An 18,032-nucleotide genomic window follows, 5' to 3' on the forward strand; every position below is an offset into this window, starting at 1 on the left:
CTGGAACCGAACCCAGGACCCTTCAGTCCGCAGGCCAACACACTATCCACTGAGCCAAGCCAGCCAGGGCAGGGAGATTTTTTATATGATTGCACCAGGGTCAGAATGCAATTCACCGAGGTTTGTAGAAGGGTGGCCTGAGACAGTTCTGTCGGAGGTGCCTCTGAAGCCCCTCCTGCTGCATGAATCTCCGCCAGGACAGCGGGGGTTCTTTGGGATGAGATTGGCCATCCTGCCCCTACCCTTTGAGCTGGACTTTCTGATATTTCCCCTAAGTTCATCTCTACCTTCTTTTCATAAGGAGGAGACTTTGGTTAAACAGTATCTTCTGCCGTTAATCTATTTTCTAGGATGCATAGCTCTCATTTTCTAAGTATATACTTGCTATGTTACTAAACATACTTAATCCAGCCCCACACATATGATGCACCTCAAATGCGATTCTGACCCTCACCTGTGGGGAACCCGCGGTGAACCTTACCCCTCCAGCTCACCAGAGCAGACCACTTGACCGGTGTGGAGTCCCTGGAGAGGCCAGTGGCCCTTGGCAATTATTGGGTCGGCAGCTAAGTAATTGCGGATTTTTAAAAGAAAATCAAAGACAATTTTTTCATGGAACTAAATAACTTTATTCTGTAATGTATTGCCCATTTTGATCAATGACCTTTTGCCATCTTTCAGGCATCATCATAATACCACGTTCAAAAAACTTCTGGTTTTTATTAGCAAAAAACTGAATCAGGTACGATTTGACATCATCATCATTATTAAAATTTTTACCATTCAAGGAGTTTTGTAAAGATCGAAACAAAAAGTAATCAGATGGTGCAAGGTTAGGACTATATGGTGGATGTGGCAAAACATCCCAACCAAGCTCCATTAATTTTTGCCGAGTGACCAAAGACGTGTGTGGCCTTGCATTGTCATGATGGAATACAACACCTTTTCGATTTGTCAATTCGGGCCGCTTTTCTTCAACTGCATTGTTTAATTTTGTTAGTTGCTCAATGTAGACATCAGAATTGATCATTCGGTTGGGTGGTAAGAGTTCAAAGTAGACAATTCCTTTGTAATCCCACCAAACTGATAACAAAACCTTCTTTTGATGAATATCAGCTTTTGATGTTGTTTGAGTTGGTTCACCTGGCCTGCTCCACGATCTTTTCCGCTTGATATTGTTGTAAACAACCCATTTTTCATTGCCAGTTATCAGTCGTTTTAAAAATGGATCATTTTCATTACGTTTCTTTAGCAAATCGCAGCTGCTAATGCGTTGCGTTAACTGTGATTCTTTCAGTTCGTGAGGAACCCATGTATCGAGTTTTTGAACATAGCCAAGTTGTTTTAAGTGATTTTCAATGCATGTATGTGATACATGAAGCTTCTCTGCAATCTCACGTGTTGTACTGTGACAGTCCGAATTGATTATTGCTTTGATTAGGGCGTCATCAACTTCAACTGGACGACCAGAGCGTTTTTCATCTTTGAGTGAAAAATCACCAGAACGAAATTGGGCAAACCAATTTTGACACTGCCGTTCTTTTAAGGCTTCGTCACCATAAACAGCACATAACTTTTTATGAGCTTGCGATGCGTTTTTCCCTTTGCGGAAATAAAAAAGCAAAATATGACGAAAATGTTCCTTTTGATTTTCCATTTTTCAACGAACGCCAAACAAAAACTACAAAACAGATCAAAAAACTTTTTTTACTGATTAACAGCTGAATAGGCAACTATCAAATACAAAATGTGTTTTACATTTGTACTACGTCTGCAAACCTAAAAATTCAACTGAAGCCATATGTGTGTGAAATCCGCAATTACTTAGTTGCCGACCCAATAGAAGGCAGGGAGATGCATGAGAAATGAGAAAAGGATGGCTCACTTTTGAAATGCTGCTACTCTTTCTCTATGTGAATTTGGCTGAAATCCTTAGACTCTCCAAAGCCAGGTGTGCTTTACAGAATCAGAATATTGACAACTGTTTTTGCCTATTTCTGCAATACTCTGAGCTAGCCTGGGCGTCAGAGGGAGGGTGTGGAAACTGCAGACATCAGGGGCAGGGGGTGGGGCAGGCTGACCAGTTGCAGATTGTCCCGGGGACGGTCTCAAGGGCATTCACCTTCCTACCAGCTCACAGATGCCTTCCCCAGGGACCAGGGCCTGCAAGTCCCGTCTCTAATATTAGACACGGTTGGCAGTTCTGACCCATAAAGGCGATTGACTCAGTCTCCCTGTGGCCTATTTACTGCCCAGCGGTTCACTTCCATGTGATTCTGCTGCTGTGATCAGATATGGGTTAGCAAAATTGTCACTTGTATGACAGCAAAGTCATCCCACAGAGCTCTCATATGTATTTGTACACTGACTTAGGTCACTTTGCTTCTTCCTTGATAACATAATTACAGTATATACAATTTTAAGGACAGAGACCAAAGGACAAACAGATAAAGAAAAGCAAATAGCTTAACAATCTGGGGTGATCATCTTTAAAATTTAACAAGATTCAGGTATAACCTCCCTCTCTCTTTATTTCCTTAGTCCCTCTTTTCCTCTCTCCCTCCTTGCTTCCTTTACATGTTTATTCAATCAGACATTAGACCAGCAAATATTCCCGATAGTATTTTCTACACACAGATTGTTGAGGACATCCAGATGCAAAGGACGCACATTCCCGCCCATGAGGGACTCGGGGTACAACGGGGGAAGCTGACATGAAAGGAGACCATAACGTGCTCTTGGAGGACTTCAGTGACAGACGGCGGCATCGGGAGTTGTGGAGCCGCTGGGTCCAGCCTTGGGGGAAGTGCAGAAGGCCTCTCTGAAAAACATTGTAGATGGGCTGAGTCCTGAAGAATGAGCAACCATTTGTGAGGCCAGGTGGTGGGGGAGTCCTCTGAGGGAGACTGATCAGAAGGCCCATCGGTTCGAGTCTATGGTATGTTCCTGGCTGCCACTGCCCAAAGCTAAACACAATCGATTATGAAATACACTGTGTCTGAGGAAATACAAATTATTCATTCATTAGCAAAAACACACTTTGTCATCAAACTCAGAAAACATTGTTTCCTCTGATAGCGTAAGTTGTATACAGAGATATGATCAGTGATGCTTTCAGGATTGATTTGGTCACAGACACAGACACAAATAGTGCCTGATTACATGGCCCAGTCCCTCCAGATCCCTGAAGGTGTGTGTTTGGCATGCAAATGGGAGGCACAACGTTCAGGAGACTACACAGCTGCCTGAAGGGAGACAGTTCCATGGGCACCGAAGCCATCTAGAAGGACTCTGGAGAGATGCCTACAGATCAGAGTCTTGATTGATTTCCTAGGATGAAAATGTCTGCCAACGGGACTACGCATGGCTCTCGTTATGGGGTTTGCTGAGAGCTGGGCCCCAGCCTCTAATTCTGGGATGTTCCTGTTGTAGAAGAAGCCAGGAGAACAGCCTGGGGCTGAGCAATGCGGGAAGGGTGGGGACAAATCCCCCCCCACACACACACCCCAGCTCAGGTAGTTAAGTATCGCTTTGCCCACTTGGGGCATTTGTCCTGCTGGGTCCCAAATCCAGCACAGTGACCTGCTCTCACCTGGACTCGCCGGGTAGGTTGCCAGGACTGTATCAGCCAAAAGAACAGGGTTTCATCCTGCTTTGCAAAAGCTTATTTTCTCACATTGACTATAGGAAAACAGAGCCCCACATGGCGGAGGCGGAAGAGGGCTGAAAACATAGGGACAGAGGGAGATGCTCTTGGTTTGAACGGTGGTTCTGCTTCTGCGAAGTGGAAGGATATTGTCTACGTTACTCAGCGTTTCTGTGTTTCCCTCTCTCCACCTGTAACTGGGGATACTGAGCACCTCACGTCTCCGTGATAGTTACACAGGTTAGTAGATTTCTTTTTTTTTTTTTTTTTTTTAATATATATTTTATTGATTTTATACAGAGAGGAAGGGAGAGAAATAGAGAGCCAGAAACATCGATGAGAGAGAGTCATCGATCAGCTGCCTCTTGCACACTCCCTACTGGGGATGTGCCCGCAACCAAGGCACATGCCCTTGACCAGAATCGAACCCGGGTCCCTTCAGTCCCCAAGCCGACGCTCTATCCATTGAGCCAAACTGGTTTTGGCAGGTTAGTAGATTTCACTGGTGCAACCATGCTTTCCTATTCTTCTTGGGTGGCCTATATGAAGTTTAGGTCTCTCTATATTAATTTCCTTCCTATGAATACTAAGAATCTTTGGGACAAACATTTTGCTTAGAGGAAAGAGAAAGGAATCATAGTTACCCAACTGGCAGCCGGTGAGCCCCTGGTGTCCCTGGGAGGCCTTTGCGAGAGAGTCTGTATGCTTCGTGTACCCAACAGACCTTCCTGCAGCCCCACACAGAGGGTGCTCTGGGCTGGACGGGGCCCGAGCCAGGACTGGAGGTGACCTCAGGTGTCCCCGTGCAGAGCAGTTCAGTCACTCAGGAGCGATCCTATGGAGACAGGGATAGGAATGCCAGGAGGTGTTGCAATGTTACTTTAGAGGATTCATCTGCTTAGTATTATAGTTCCCCTCACTTAACCCTCAGAGGTTTTGGACTCTGCCTAGTGTGAAAATTTTTTTCTGTTTAGAAAGAGTTCCGCTCATTGCTCATTACTTTAGCAGACTGCACATTGGGAGGACTTGTTTATCCTGCTAAGTGAGTCATCAATATCCTGTTCTATACTGAGCCATGGAATGGCAGGCTTGGCCGGCTCTCAAGGCTCCTCCAGCTCAGCCTCCTCGTTGTACCAGCAAGGACATGGGGCCCTAACAAGAGGAGGGCTTGCATAAAGTCACCCCACAGCAGACCTGGGCCTAAACTACAGGTCTCCTGATTCCAAGGCCTGTGTGTCATTGAGTAAACACAGCAGGCATCAGCAGAATTCTGGAGGAAATGGTGGAAAGGAAGCCGTGTTAGAAATCATACACTTTGTGCTCCAGTTCGACCTCTCAGCAGCTGTGGAAGAAATTCACACTTAAGAAAGGGAATGCAACACCTAGGTAGGGAGATACAAATAGAGAGTAACTCCATCATCCATTCTGTGTAAAAATTGTGCACTTACTCCCCAGTCACTAGGGTAGGAAAGAGAACAAGACAGCTCTGGCCCCTGCCTCACTGAGTTCATAATCTAGGGAGCTCTAGAGTGGACACATGTCAGGTTGTCCTGAAATCGGTCACCTGAAGCACTAGGATCCCATGGAGGTGCCTCATGGTTATTGTGGAGCTGCTAAGGAGATCAAGCTGGGTTCTACACCTCTCCTCTCCCATCCCAACCAACTACACACATGCCATTTTGTCTTTTTCTGTACTGGGACTTCACGTAAGGTTTCACTTAAAGACAAGATTCCTTTGATTAATCCACTTAGTGGACTCATGCTGCCTTCTATAGTTCAGAAAAATCTTCTCTTTAAGTATAAAACTCAACTCAAATTATCTGGACGATAGAATGTATTGGAAACCTTTGGAGATGTCAAGTCCTAGGTGCAAACAAGTCAAGAAATTCAAGCATCAACAGGGCCACCCCCTTCTGTTTGGTTCCAAATAAGTTAGGGCCCAGGAACCTAAGTGAAAACATCAGGATTTGCTTTCGCCCTTTCTCTCTTTCTGTGTCCACTCTACTTATCTCTGCTTGGCTCCATTAGTCACAATCCACCTCCAGATCGGAGGGATATGACTGCTGGCAGCCCCAGATGTATGACTTCCAGCAGAAAGACACATTTCCCCTGTCTTATGCAAATAGCCATCCAAGGAACACTAGGAGTGGCTCTGCTTGGGTCTCTCACTTATCTGAACAAATCAGGGGAGCCAGGGGCATAGGGGTACTTTTAATGGTCAACCAGTGCTCACGTGCCAACCCCTGTGGAGGGAACTGGGCAGTATGATTGACAGTCCCGCCAGTATCAAAGAGAAGGGCAGAATGGTTTTCTTGGGGGAAAGGGTGAGGATGTGCAGGTGGAAAGACCAGAGCTATGGTATCACACTCTACTCTGTCCTTGCTTGCTCTTTAAGTTCATATAGTATGATCCTTGATCACGTATCAACTTATTGTTCCTAATTCTAAAATACTGACTAATGGCAACAATGACTCCTGGCAGCCGAAAATAAAGCATAGGAAAGAAATAATTCAAACTCTTGATTGCAAGTGTAAAGGCAAAATGGAGTGATCAACACATTATTCTTAGACACACTTGCTGGAGGAAGGCATCACATCAAGAACAAAATGTTGGTCTCGAGTGTCTAGCACTCCAGTCAACAAAGACGAGGCTGGGGGCGTGATTCTCTTCATCTGATATTAGGATCTAGCTGCCAAGGGGTTGAAGAGAAAGACTGGTATGGCCCTGCCTTGCTGAGTTCATTCATAATCTAGGGGCCTCCTGAGTGGCTGTAGACATTTTTGCCTGGGAGGCATTTGTGATGTGTTTTGTTTTTTGATTTTTTAGAACCAGAAGATAATTTTCCTACCCAATCTCTACAACCCCAGATGGTTCTTTCCTGCACTTTCTGTGAGAAGCACATAGAGCCAGCATCTTTTAGATTGCTTTTATTCAAAAAGAGCACCGCGCTACTGAGAGAGCGGGGACTGACGAGGAAGGATGACTCTGCTGAGGACGAAATGAACAATGTAGGTGTTTCTAAGCTGCGGGAAGAACCAGCTACAAGAAAAGAGAGAAATATTCCGTTTTCTTAATGATCTTTTTTCCTGTAGCTTCTCCTTATGACAACTACAGCCATCGTCTCGTCAAAGGGAACTGCTTGTTTTCTGTCTCAATAAAGAATACGGGAACCATGAGAATTCATTGTGAAAAAGGTCCAGGTCATAGAGAAAGTCACTCCTAAGGAGTCACTTCCGGAAAACGCTGACATCAGGTGATGTGGACGGGGGACCTTGTTCCTGCATTGTCCTGCTGTGGACAACGAGTGCACACAGGAAGTGGTCTGCTCCTCTTCCAGGGAGCGGAACGCACACAGACCCTACACCAGGCACACGGAGCCGGCCCGCCTGAGAAGTCACAGTCCTGAGAGCCAGGCACGCTGGGTGGTTTCTGGCTCTGCCCTCCTTTGCCACCTGGCCCTGTCACAGTCCCTTCTTATCTGAACTTCGTTTTCCAAATCGGCCCAATGCAAGTCCTGGCTTATGTGACGGCTAAGATTTCCTCCGGCTTTAAGTGCCCGTGGCCAAGTTATATTTTGAATAACACAGATCCCAGAGAACGGTGCCCACCTATTGGATGACTAAGTGACAATATTGCTCACCACATGGAGCTTTTGGAATTTGGTCCTGTGATTGGCAATAAATCTCCTATTTCCAAAATACTCTTGCTTTTCTGTTTTTCTTAACAAAACTGACATTATGCTGAGAAAGATTTTGAATATCTCTAACTCTTAATCGTTTGCTCTTTATAAACAGTCCTCTTCCTCCAGATACAAAAAAGAAAGATTCTGTTCTTTTTAAAAAAAATGATTTCTAGAGAGGAAGGGAGAGGGGTAGAGAGAAAGGAACATTGATGAGAGAGAAAGATCATCAGTCAGCTGCCTTCTGCACGGCCCTGCTGGGGATCAAGCCCACAACCTCCAGGGCATGTGCCTTGACTGGGAACTGAACCAGTGACTTCTTGCTTCTTGGGTCAATGTTCAACCACTGAGCCATACCAGCTGGGCAAGATTCAGTTTTCCCAAAGGTCCTTTTTTTCCTGTAGCTTCTTCATTCAATGCACTTGGACTTGTCCATCAGCAGAGAGCTGTTCAGCACCCTCTGCCTTGTAAGGGGGCTCCCCTAAGTCCAGGTTAGCTGCTCCTGACTGCAGAGAAGGGCTGGAGGTCTCAGTGTAAGAACAAGTCTCACCTTGGAAAGCCCGTTCTCCTACCTACACAAGGGTGCACGTGCTGGAAATGAGGAAGAAAGGCTCCGTCTAAAAACACTGAGATTCTTCTCGCAGATCTGCCAATAAGCTAATGAAGTACATAAGCATTGCTGATACCGACACGCCACATTGGAGTTTACAGTGCCCTTCCATACACATTATCTCACACGATCTCCACAAACATCCCTGCAAATGAGCAACAGTCATCATGCTTCCTACACGAGTCCGAGGAGGCCCTGATGGCGTAACTGAAGTGTCCAGCAGCACTTGGGGTAGAAGTGGGGGGTGGGGGGGGAGGAGCAGGGCCCGATCCAGTTCTCACCAACCCAGGGTAAGAGCAAGGGCTGGCATTTTCAATCCCTGGGCCTCGGTCTCCTCGCTGGTAAACCAGGAACCCTAATCCCAGGCTACCTGATGCACAGGAATGAGTGTGTTCCCAGAACACAAATGCCATTCATTTCCTACTGACCCGAATCCAAGGCTATTTCAATAACTCAGAAACATGGTCAAATATCAAAGACCCGAATTTAGCAACCCCGAAAGCCCCAAGCAGCCAAGCGCCGCACAAGCTCTGCCTTCTCCTCGGAACAAGGTGGCATTGAGGACGGAGCCCAGAGCTGACCTGGGACTCTCTCCAGTGGGACCCGGGACGAGAGGAATGAACTTGACATTGGCAATTTTGGTGTGGCCTGAGACTCCGTTTGCGAAAAGAAGTCGCTTACGATGGAGGAGAAACATTTTTGTGGATACAAAAAGTGGAGACGGATAGGGGGGGAAAAATCGTGCATTTGAAAATCTTACAAAAATAACAAATGAATAAGTTACAGCTTTTCCTTCATTTGCTCAAAAACACTGGGGTATGTTCTTTCTCACTTAACTCCCGAGTCCTTCTTCCTGCTATTACTCTTAGTCATCCTCATTTTTTTTTAAGGCATTTATTTGGAGTCTATTTGCTTCTGGCTTTTCAGAAGACAGCATCTGAGCATCGCCTGCCACCCAAGCCTTCAGCGGAGAGGCAGTGTCTGGGCCTGTGCGCCTCTCAGACTCCCCACACTGCCTCCCAGAGCCCCCACCCACTGGCAGTAGCCCCCCATGGGGAGCCAGGGAGGACCCTGGCCTCAGGTCCCTGTGGATTCACCTTCAGGTCTGCCCGGTGTGAGCCCAGGCCTCATTCATCTGACACAGAGCACTTGACAGCTTTCATTGGTTGGCCTGGGGTACTTCCAGAGGGTTGCCAGATTTAGCAAGTAAAAATACAGATAGGCAGCCCTAGCTGGTTTGGCTCAGTGGATAGAGCATCGGCCTGCAGACTGAAGGATCCTGGGTTTGATTCTGGCCAAAGGTAGATGCTTGGGTTGCAGGATCGATTCCCAGTGTGGGCCGTGCAGGAACCTGATCAATGACTCTCTCATCATTGACATTGATGTTTCTATCTCTCCCTCTGCCTTCCTCTCTGAGATCAGTAACAACAACAACAACAAAATACAGAGAGGCAGTTGAGTTTGGGCTGAATAAATGTTTTTGTAGAACAATGTCTTGTATACACTGTGATGTTACACTTGGAAGGAAGCAGCCTCTTTCTCCCCATTCTACAGAGTGGAATACTGAGACCCACGAAGGGAAAGGATGCTGCCTGTGACCCACAGCAAGGAGGTGATATCAGGAATGTGAACCAGGATGGGCTGACCCCAAACCCAGGCTGTCCACGGCGCTGGGCTGCCTCTGTTCACTGCAACCGTGCAGCGAAGCACTTGACAGCTTGTAAAACACCTTCAGGTGCATAATCTCAATGAACCTTCACAGGAGCCCTGGGAGGGGGGCCCAAGTTCAAAGACACTTTTTTTTTTCTTCCTTTTTAACACTTTAACCCCTCTGATGTTGGGATGTATTTTACTGTCAGTGGTGTGGCAATCTAATTGGCAGCATTCTCTCTCCTCTCCTCTTCTCTCCCTCTCTCTCTCTCTCTCTCTCTCTCTCTCTCTCTCTCTCTCTCTCTCCCTCTCTCTCAAAAAGTGTGAAATAATGGCATCTCAGATTCCCTCCCATGCAATGCTTTGAGGTATTTTCTGCAGCTGAAGACGCAGGCTGGGGAAGTCTGGCCCCCGCCCAAGGTAGCAGACACTATAATTAAACCTGCCTTCCTGACCTCTCCGCCCCTCACGCTGGAAGGAAATGACACAGACTTTGTCCCCAGGACTCACAATGGAGCAGGGAGGGTTCTGTGAACTCTGCCCGACACCAGGCTTCTCACGCGGGGTGGAGCCCCGTGCTCCGGGCCCTGCGTTTCTCTGGAGCTAGAACCTAAAGGCTACCCCATGAATGGCTTTCCCCTTCCATTTAAATCTCCCAGAGGAAGGGCTCAGAGGGAATGCACAGCTACGATGCCAGGGAAAGACTCAAAGAAGCAGAGACTGGAGCTGGCCAGCGGAACCTCTCTGGGCTGGGCCGCCAGCTGGACAGCGCCCTGACTCTGGCGGAGCTGCCCCCACAAGCCTGGTCCCGGCCAGGGCGCTCTGGCTCAGGGCGTGCCCTGCCCCGCTTCCCCTTGGAGCTCCGCTCCACAGTCTAGACTGTGCTGGAGGCGCTCATTCTTGATCCCGGGCCCACATTTCCGAGCTTGTCTTCACGGAACCTCCTTCCAAGTGCCGTGTTCCCGGCCCACAACAGCTCCTCCGGGGGGGACTCTGCGCTAGGAAAGAGGCCGCGGTGTGCAGGGAGGAAGAGGGGGAGGAGGGCCCGGGGTCTGCACTGATGGCAAGCAGACAGGTCTGAGAGGGAACGGGTTCACGCTTTCGGAGCTTCGGAGGCGAAGACATCTGCCAGGAAGGCGATCCTTTCAGAAGAAAGGATCCGAAGGTTCTAGAACGGAAGGCATTCAACATGGGTTTTCTTATAAGGAAAAAGGACTTCACCCGGAAGCTTGCACAGGTCTAACATGCAGCACAGTGACTGTAGGTAATTTGGAAGAGGGTAGGTCTGAACAGTCCTCAAGAGTCACAAAGAAATGGTAACCATGTGAGCAACAGGTGTGACTAACCTCACTGTGGTAGCCATTTCCCGACGTGTACACGTGTCCAATGTCACGTCTTGGACTTACATAAGCTGAATGTCAATGCCATCTCAATGGCGCCGGGGAGGAGAGTGTATTCCAGGTCGGAAGTCTCTGCGGATGACAAGCAGGTGCCTCGCACATCCCCAGGCTCTCGGGAATCCATCACATCACTCCTGTCACACATCACGCCTCCTGGTCAGCATGAGAGGCAAAGGAACGGAGGCTCCCAGACCTCGCAGGCCTCGCTCAGGTTCACGACTACTCATGGCAGAGTTGCCAGTTGAACCAAGATCTTGTGCCTCCCGGGCTGTGTTCTGTTTGCTCCCTGTGCCCACAGCTACCAGCGGCCCAGGACACGAGAACAGAGATAGAGTGTGGATGGGTGAACGTGGGAGAAGGTTCGGGAGGCTGAGGGAGAGTGAAAGGCGGGTGACAGAGCCCAGTGGCCTGTGGATGCTGACCTGGCGGAGTGTTGAGAATGTCTGTGCATACGTAGGACAGAAGAGAGGGAACCGCAGGAGCGCCGTCCCAGCGACAGAGGTGGGGAGGAGGGGTCTTATGTAAGAATATAAAGGCTTGGCCCAGGGTGGGGCTCTGGCAGAAAAGGCCTTTGAGAGTGAGTGAATGGGTCACGAAGAGGAGAATCATCTCCTTAGAGGTGATAATCACGGCTCCTTCCGAATCTCCGTGCAGGAGCGATGTCTGGGCTTGCTGTGGACACTCTCAGATTCCTCCAGTGCAGCCCGGCTGCACCGCATGGAGCGATGGGAAAGGATGCTTTTCAGAACCGCGCGCAGCCGGGTGGAGCCAGGCGCCCTCACTTGTGGATTCCTGACCTGAGACAGGCATCCAGGCTGCCCGGGGACCAGTTTTTCCTCCTGTGAAAAGGCAGCGACACCCCTCCCGGCGGGCTGCTGGGGTCATGCTCACACAGGAGACCGGCCACCCTCCCCTTGGGTTCCCGAATCTGCCGCTTGTCCTGTCACACCCTCTCACACCAGTTAGTTTGCACCTCTGTCCCCTTTTCCTTTCTGGGCTCCTCGGTGCTGTGCCATCACGGCCTCACCAGCACCAGCATGCGGCACGAACAGACTCTCCGAGCGGAATGTGGGGACCGAGAAGCAGAGAAGATGGGACAGAAAGGATTTAGTTGAGCAAACTCTAGAAATCTAGACTGTGTCCCCCATTTACTCCAAGACTCAACTTCTCCCTCCTTCTGACCTCCCAAACCCTGGTCACAGCCCCCACCTCCACCCCGCATGGCCGGGAACGAGATCAGGAGAAACCAGAAAGTGTCTTTTCGGGGGAGCAATGCATTTTAGATCGTTCGACACCGGTGTTTTCCAATTGACCAGGGTCTTCCATTTGCATTGTCACCTCTCTTTAGTCCAGCGAGCACCCTCCATGATGAGAGGGGAGGACAGCACGTGTCCATTGCAAAGATCAGGACACCGAGTCTCTGAGAGGGAAAGGTCATGCAGGTGAAGGTCAATGCCCAAGGTCACATAGTTACTAGTGACAACACGGTCACCGGAAGCCACGCTGCCTAACTCCCTCTCTCTGGCCTCCCTGTGCGCCATCGCTCAAAGGTAATGCACAGCGGATGCGGCTAAAAATAGTGACAGCAGAGCGAGTCCCCGCAGCTCGGATGTGAGTGGGCTCCCCAGTCCCGGCAGTGCCGGGCGGCCCCCGCTTCCTGCGCGCTCCCCAGCCAGGCTGGGCGGAGCCGGCCTGCAGGGCCCACCAGGGCTGACTCACCGCAGGCCCGCTGTGGAGGGGGCTGGCGTGGGTGGTCGCGTCCCAGACAGGAGGCGCTGGGCCAGATGGAGGCAGATGCGCCTGTAAACTTGGATGGGGCGCCGGTTGTTGCCGGATCCCTGGCGCTGCTCTCTTTTAATTGAACACACGCTGAGGAGGCAGGCCGCAGCCAGGCGCTGCCCACCGCCCCGGGAGCCCATGGGCACTCTGGTGGGCATGTGCCCCGGGGTGACCCAGGGCTGGGCCAGCCAGGGGAGAAGCTGGGGTGCCGAGAAGCGCAGGCACAACTGGTTCTTGGTGAGGAAGTTTGGGCAGGAACCCCTGCGGAGGGAAGGATGCTATTTATACAACACCCATCTGGTGAGCATTCTGGGTGCTTCCCCGCAGACACACTCAGATCCAGCGAGTGCTCATGCCAGGGTGGAGGGCTCACTGTCACAGGGAGTCACCTGCCAGCGTCCTGTCCAACTTAATCCCTTACAGGACCCACCCTTTCCCCACCTAATGATCATAAATATAATCAGGACAGTTACAACTATTCTGTACCCTGTGCTCATCATTTCTAATCTATTAACCTGCTAAGTAGGTGTCATCATACTCAGATCTGTGGGGAAACGAAGGTTGTCCAAGGTTAACTAACACATCAAAGGTCACAGCCAAGGTTAACTAACATACCCAAGGTCACATCCATGATTAACTAATGCACCCAAGGTCACAGCCAAGGTTAATTAACATACCCAAGGTCACAGACAAGGCTAACCAACATACCCAAGGCCATAGTCAAGGCTAACTAATGTACCCAAGGTCACATACATGGTTAACTACTGCACCCAAGATCACACCCATGGTTAACTAATGCATCCAAGGTCACAGCCAAGGTTAACTAAAATACCCAAAATCACAGCCAAGGTTAACTAATGTACCCAAGGTCATAGCCAAGGTTAATTAATGTGCCCAAGGTCACAGTTGTGAGCAGTGGACCTGGGTACCCAGGCCAGTACACCGGCTGCCCATGCTGGCCCAGTGGAGCCAGAGCAGGTCTCGCTGACCTCTAAGCCCAGCCATGCTCTGTTTCATACCCTGCACCCCACCCTACCTGTCATCTCCTTCCTGCACTCTCCTCGGGTCCCCAGAGAAAGGGGGCCCCTAGAAGCCCCCTCCAGAGAGGGAGGAGGATGGTTGCTGTCGGGGCTCAGCACTGAGATTTCACATAGCTCCAGTCCTCAGGAATCCGTAGGCAAATATCCAACTTCTGTCCTTGGTGAATCCAACTACACATTTCATCATTCCAAAGTCCAGCTGAGACACAGAGAGCGGGGGCTGCTCCTGCCACCTCCACTTCCTCCGCTCTCTCTCTGCCTGCCCTGCTCTTCCTCCTGGCGCCCCAGGTAGTGCCACAGAGCCCACGAGCAGCGGGGCCTGGAGCCCACCTGGCTGGCCTGGGAGGCCGCTCCAGGTTAGGAGGCCTAGGCGGCCATTTGTTCAGGTTTGCCCCAATCCGGTCTAGGATGAGGGAAAAGGAGAGCCAGAGGCAGCATCCCAGAACCCCTGAGTCCATTTATGGACATGAATGAGAAGAGAGCATTATAGGCCCATAAATCTAACTAACTTTGGAAAAAGTCCCAGGAAAATAAGCACTAAGTGCTTATAAATTACTTTAATATGATGAGAAGAAAGGAAAGGAGGGACCTCGGGAAGGAGGAGGGGAATATGCATCGAGAAACCCAGCATTTACTGAGTGTCAGTGCGGGTGCCCTGAGCTCAGAATAGGGGGCAGATTGCATTTTCAGTTCGGATTCAGCATTCAAGGTTGTGTGACTTTTGGCAGGTCACCTCCTGCCCTGGGCCTTGGGTGTCCATTCCAAAAGGTGTTGGCGCAGATGACCTCTCAGTTCCCGCCCAGCCTGTGCGTTTAGAGATGCAGTCTTTACAGACCAGTGCCTCCTTCTGCAATGACTGTGAGTCAACAGTAGCAGTACCCACACCTCTTCATGTCACACGAGGGCGGTTGAGTCCTGGACTGTGTTTGGTGCTGGGGTTCTGTGCTGGCACTGACAGGGGATGCCTCTTGCATTTCATTCTATCTTGGTATTCTTTCTTCTTATGCAAGGCGGGATCTGGCCGCTGGGCTGGGAAGGACACCATGTCATTAGATCTGAGCCACCAATAAGCATTAGTAGGTGAGGGGAGATCAGGTAGGAGAAGAGGTAGTGAGGAAGCCAGAGGAGACAGGACATGTGAGGTGAAAGCAGAGATAATAGGCAAGAAGTGTCTGTCTGACCGGTCTCAGAGGCCAAATCTCTCACTGATAAGAGGGGCATGGCTAGGGGCAATGGGCTAAGACAGTAAATACAGATGCTCCTTGACCTATGATGGTGTTATCTCCTGATAAACCCAGGGAAAGTTAAAAACACTGAAGTAAAAAATGCTCATAATCTACTGACCATCATAGCTTAGCCCAGCCGATCTTACATATGCTCAGAATGCGTATATTAGCCTACAAGTGGGCAAAATCATCTCACCACCATGACCCAGCATCATGAAATAGTATCCTATTGCATATCATAGCCCAGGAAAAATGCAAAATTTGAAGTATGACTTCTACTGAATCCTTAGCACTTTCACACCATTGTGAAATGGGGGGAAAAAAATTATCAATCAAACCATCCTAAGTCAGGCATCATATGAGCTGTCAAAGGATTTGGGTTCTAGTCCCAGATCTGGTGACTGGCGGACACATAGACCTTTCCCTTTCTTTCTTCCTCTATAAAATGAGGGACACGCAGGGCCTTTTCCATGACCCTCCCACCGTGGCACCCTACAGAGCTCCTAGGACCACTTAAGGTGAACAGTTCACTTTGCCATGACAATTTTCATTCCTCTCAGCTTCCTCTAAGGACCCAGGTCATTTTCAACAAAGGATGCCCCTCTCAGAGCTGCCTGATTTCGGTAGAATCCCCCTCTTCCAGTGACGGGGTGCTGCACTAAGCTGCCCTGCTCCCCATAGTGCCCCCACCCCACCGACTCTTTTCTACCACATCTGAGTCCTCTTGACCACTGTTTGGAGAATATCTGTAGAGTGTGTTGATAATGGGATTCCTGGGTCAACTGGGAATAGAACTAGATGTTCTCTGAGAGTCCCTCTAATTCCGAGACAGAGACCTACCTACCTCTCCGCCAGAATCAGGGGACAGAGAGGGACATGGCTTCTAGGAAACCCAGACTTTGAAAATATTGAAAAACATATGCATGGCCAGGCCTTACTTTATGTTATGTTTTTTGTGAAATTAGGTAATGTATTGTGACGAACACTAGTGGGGGTGGGGGGTCTTGGAAAGCAAGTAAGCAAAAAGATAGAAGAGGAGAAAGCAAGAAAGAAAGGAAGGAAGGAAGGAAGGGAGGAAGGGAAAAAGGAAGGTAGAAGGAAAGAAAGAAAGGAGGAAGGGAAAAAAGAGGGGAGGGAGGGAAAGAGAGAAAAGAAAGGAAGAAAGAAGTTTAAGGATTAAGGAAATAAGAGAAGGAAAGAAGGAATAAAAGAAAGTAGGGTCAAAGAACAGCTTGTAAAGAAGGCTATAGGGAGATTGTAAATAAAAGATGCAGAGAGGAGAAAGGAGGAAGAGAGAAGAAGGAAGAGAAGAGAGAGGGGTGAAAGGAAGCCAGAGAGGCCAGCGTGCTACTTGAGGACATGCTTCCAGGCTGACATCCTGCCGCCCCCCATGCACAGGCATCCGCACCCCCCCACACACACAGGCATCCGCCCCCCACACACAGGCATCTGTCCCACAATGACTTCCTCTGAGGAGGAACTTCTGTAATGTCAGGCTGATCAGACTGCCTGCATGTGTCCCGCCTGCTCACCACTGTTGCTGAGGGATGCCTGACCTGCTCCCTCGCCAATGCTCTCCCAGAGAAACAGAACAAGGTGAGGTTATGGCCTGCTGACCTCTTGTGCTGCCCAAGGGCTTGTCTGTGCATTTGAACTTCTCAGCAAAGGTGCAGAGACCAGGAGTGGGCAGGCCCAGATTCCTCAAGAAGCCTAAGTAAAGTGATGGGATGGGACAGTAGAGAGTTTTGAGAAGAAAGAAGGCAGAACCCTGTGCAAAGTTCCTTCAGAATCCTCTCTGTTGGTTTTGTTAAAAGTCATTTAATCAATTAATGAATTCTGAGCTTTGGCATCAGACAAGGTTGGATATAAACCCTACTTTATTTCTTCTCCATGAACAAGTAATTCAACCATTCAGAGCCTCCTCAGTCTTCTTACCTATTCAATGGACATACTTACTTGTAGAACTCCCGAGAATTGGAGAAGCATGCTGACTGCTTCTTGCTGTGCTGTCAGGCACTCACCGCATGCACAGTGGAAGTTGGTTCTCAAGCCCTTGGAGCATCTGATTCCATGTCTTTCTTCATATTTCCACCGCAACATACAGCTTACTAGAAAACATTTATTTTAAAAAGCAAAAGAAGATGTTATGTGGCCAACATATTCAGGAGGAAGTGACAGCAATCAGTGACCCAGGAGACCCCATACAGTTCATTTATTCACTAAGAGGTTGACGGTATCTCAGTATCATGCATTTTCTACCAACCAATCAACTGGTTACTTAGCAACAGTAACAGACTTACCTGTAATTTTGCGTGTCACTCACTCTGGTAGCACTGGTACCTCGGGCATTTCCCACCACAGCCTTCTCACAATGCTTTCCCCGTCAAGTTTCACTCGAATAATTTGTTTTCTTCATGCACAGTTTTTACCCTCTTCGGCACAATTTTGGTTTCCTCTCTTGAAAGTTTGAAAATTATTTTTGTGTTCTTCAATTTCCTGCCTTTTCTTACCATTTTTTTTTCTAAAGAGATTCAGCTGTTCATACCATCTGGTCAGATTCTCAGGGATTAGCAAAGTGTTAGTAGTGATAAGAAATTTCTTTCCACGCTCAGGTACACGGGCGGGGATTGAGATTCAGAGGACATACTTTCACGCTTCATCTTGTTGTGTGAAGCTGTTGTTTGGTGGTTGTATTGCACAACCACACACACACACACACACACACACAGAGAGAAAGAGAGAGAGAGAGAGAGAGAGAGAGAGAGAGAGAGAGAGAGAGAGAGAAAGAATATACAATACACAGGAGAGAGGAACTCAGACTGTTGATTCTACCTCTGCCACCGTGTACCATGTGGCCTTAGGATCCTCACATAGTCCTATAAAGCAGGTCATATTGTTCCAATTTTATAGATGAGACTCCTGAGGCACAGAGTCATTAGTTTTTTGCTCAGTATCCTATTTCTATTACATAGACCAGAAAGTATTCAAATTTAGCCTTTTTT

At 48.9% G+C, this 18,032-nt stretch overlaps 1 long non-coding RNA gene across 1 annotated transcript; it reads right to left on the reverse strand.

Annotated features, from left to right (window-relative positions):
- Positions 1–1,882: 1,882 nt before the first annotated feature.
- On the reverse strand, positions 1,883–14,191 carry LOC311631091. Its single transcript, XR_014796514.1, has 3 exons — positions 13,801–14,191; positions 4,291–4,481; positions 1,883–2,821 (listed from the first exon to the last, which is right to left on the reverse strand). It is a non-coding gene; the product is annotated as an uncharacterized lncRNA (long non-coding RNA).
- Positions 14,192–18,032: the final 3,841 nt, after the last annotated feature.

The sequence above is a fragment of the Pipistrellus hanaki genome, assembly GCF_964339955.1.
Source record: "Pipistrellus hanaki genome assembly, chromosome: 12".
Classification (NCBI taxonomy): domain Eukaryota; kingdom Metazoa; phylum Chordata; class Mammalia; order Chiroptera; family Vespertilionidae; genus Pipistrellus; species Pipistrellus hanaki.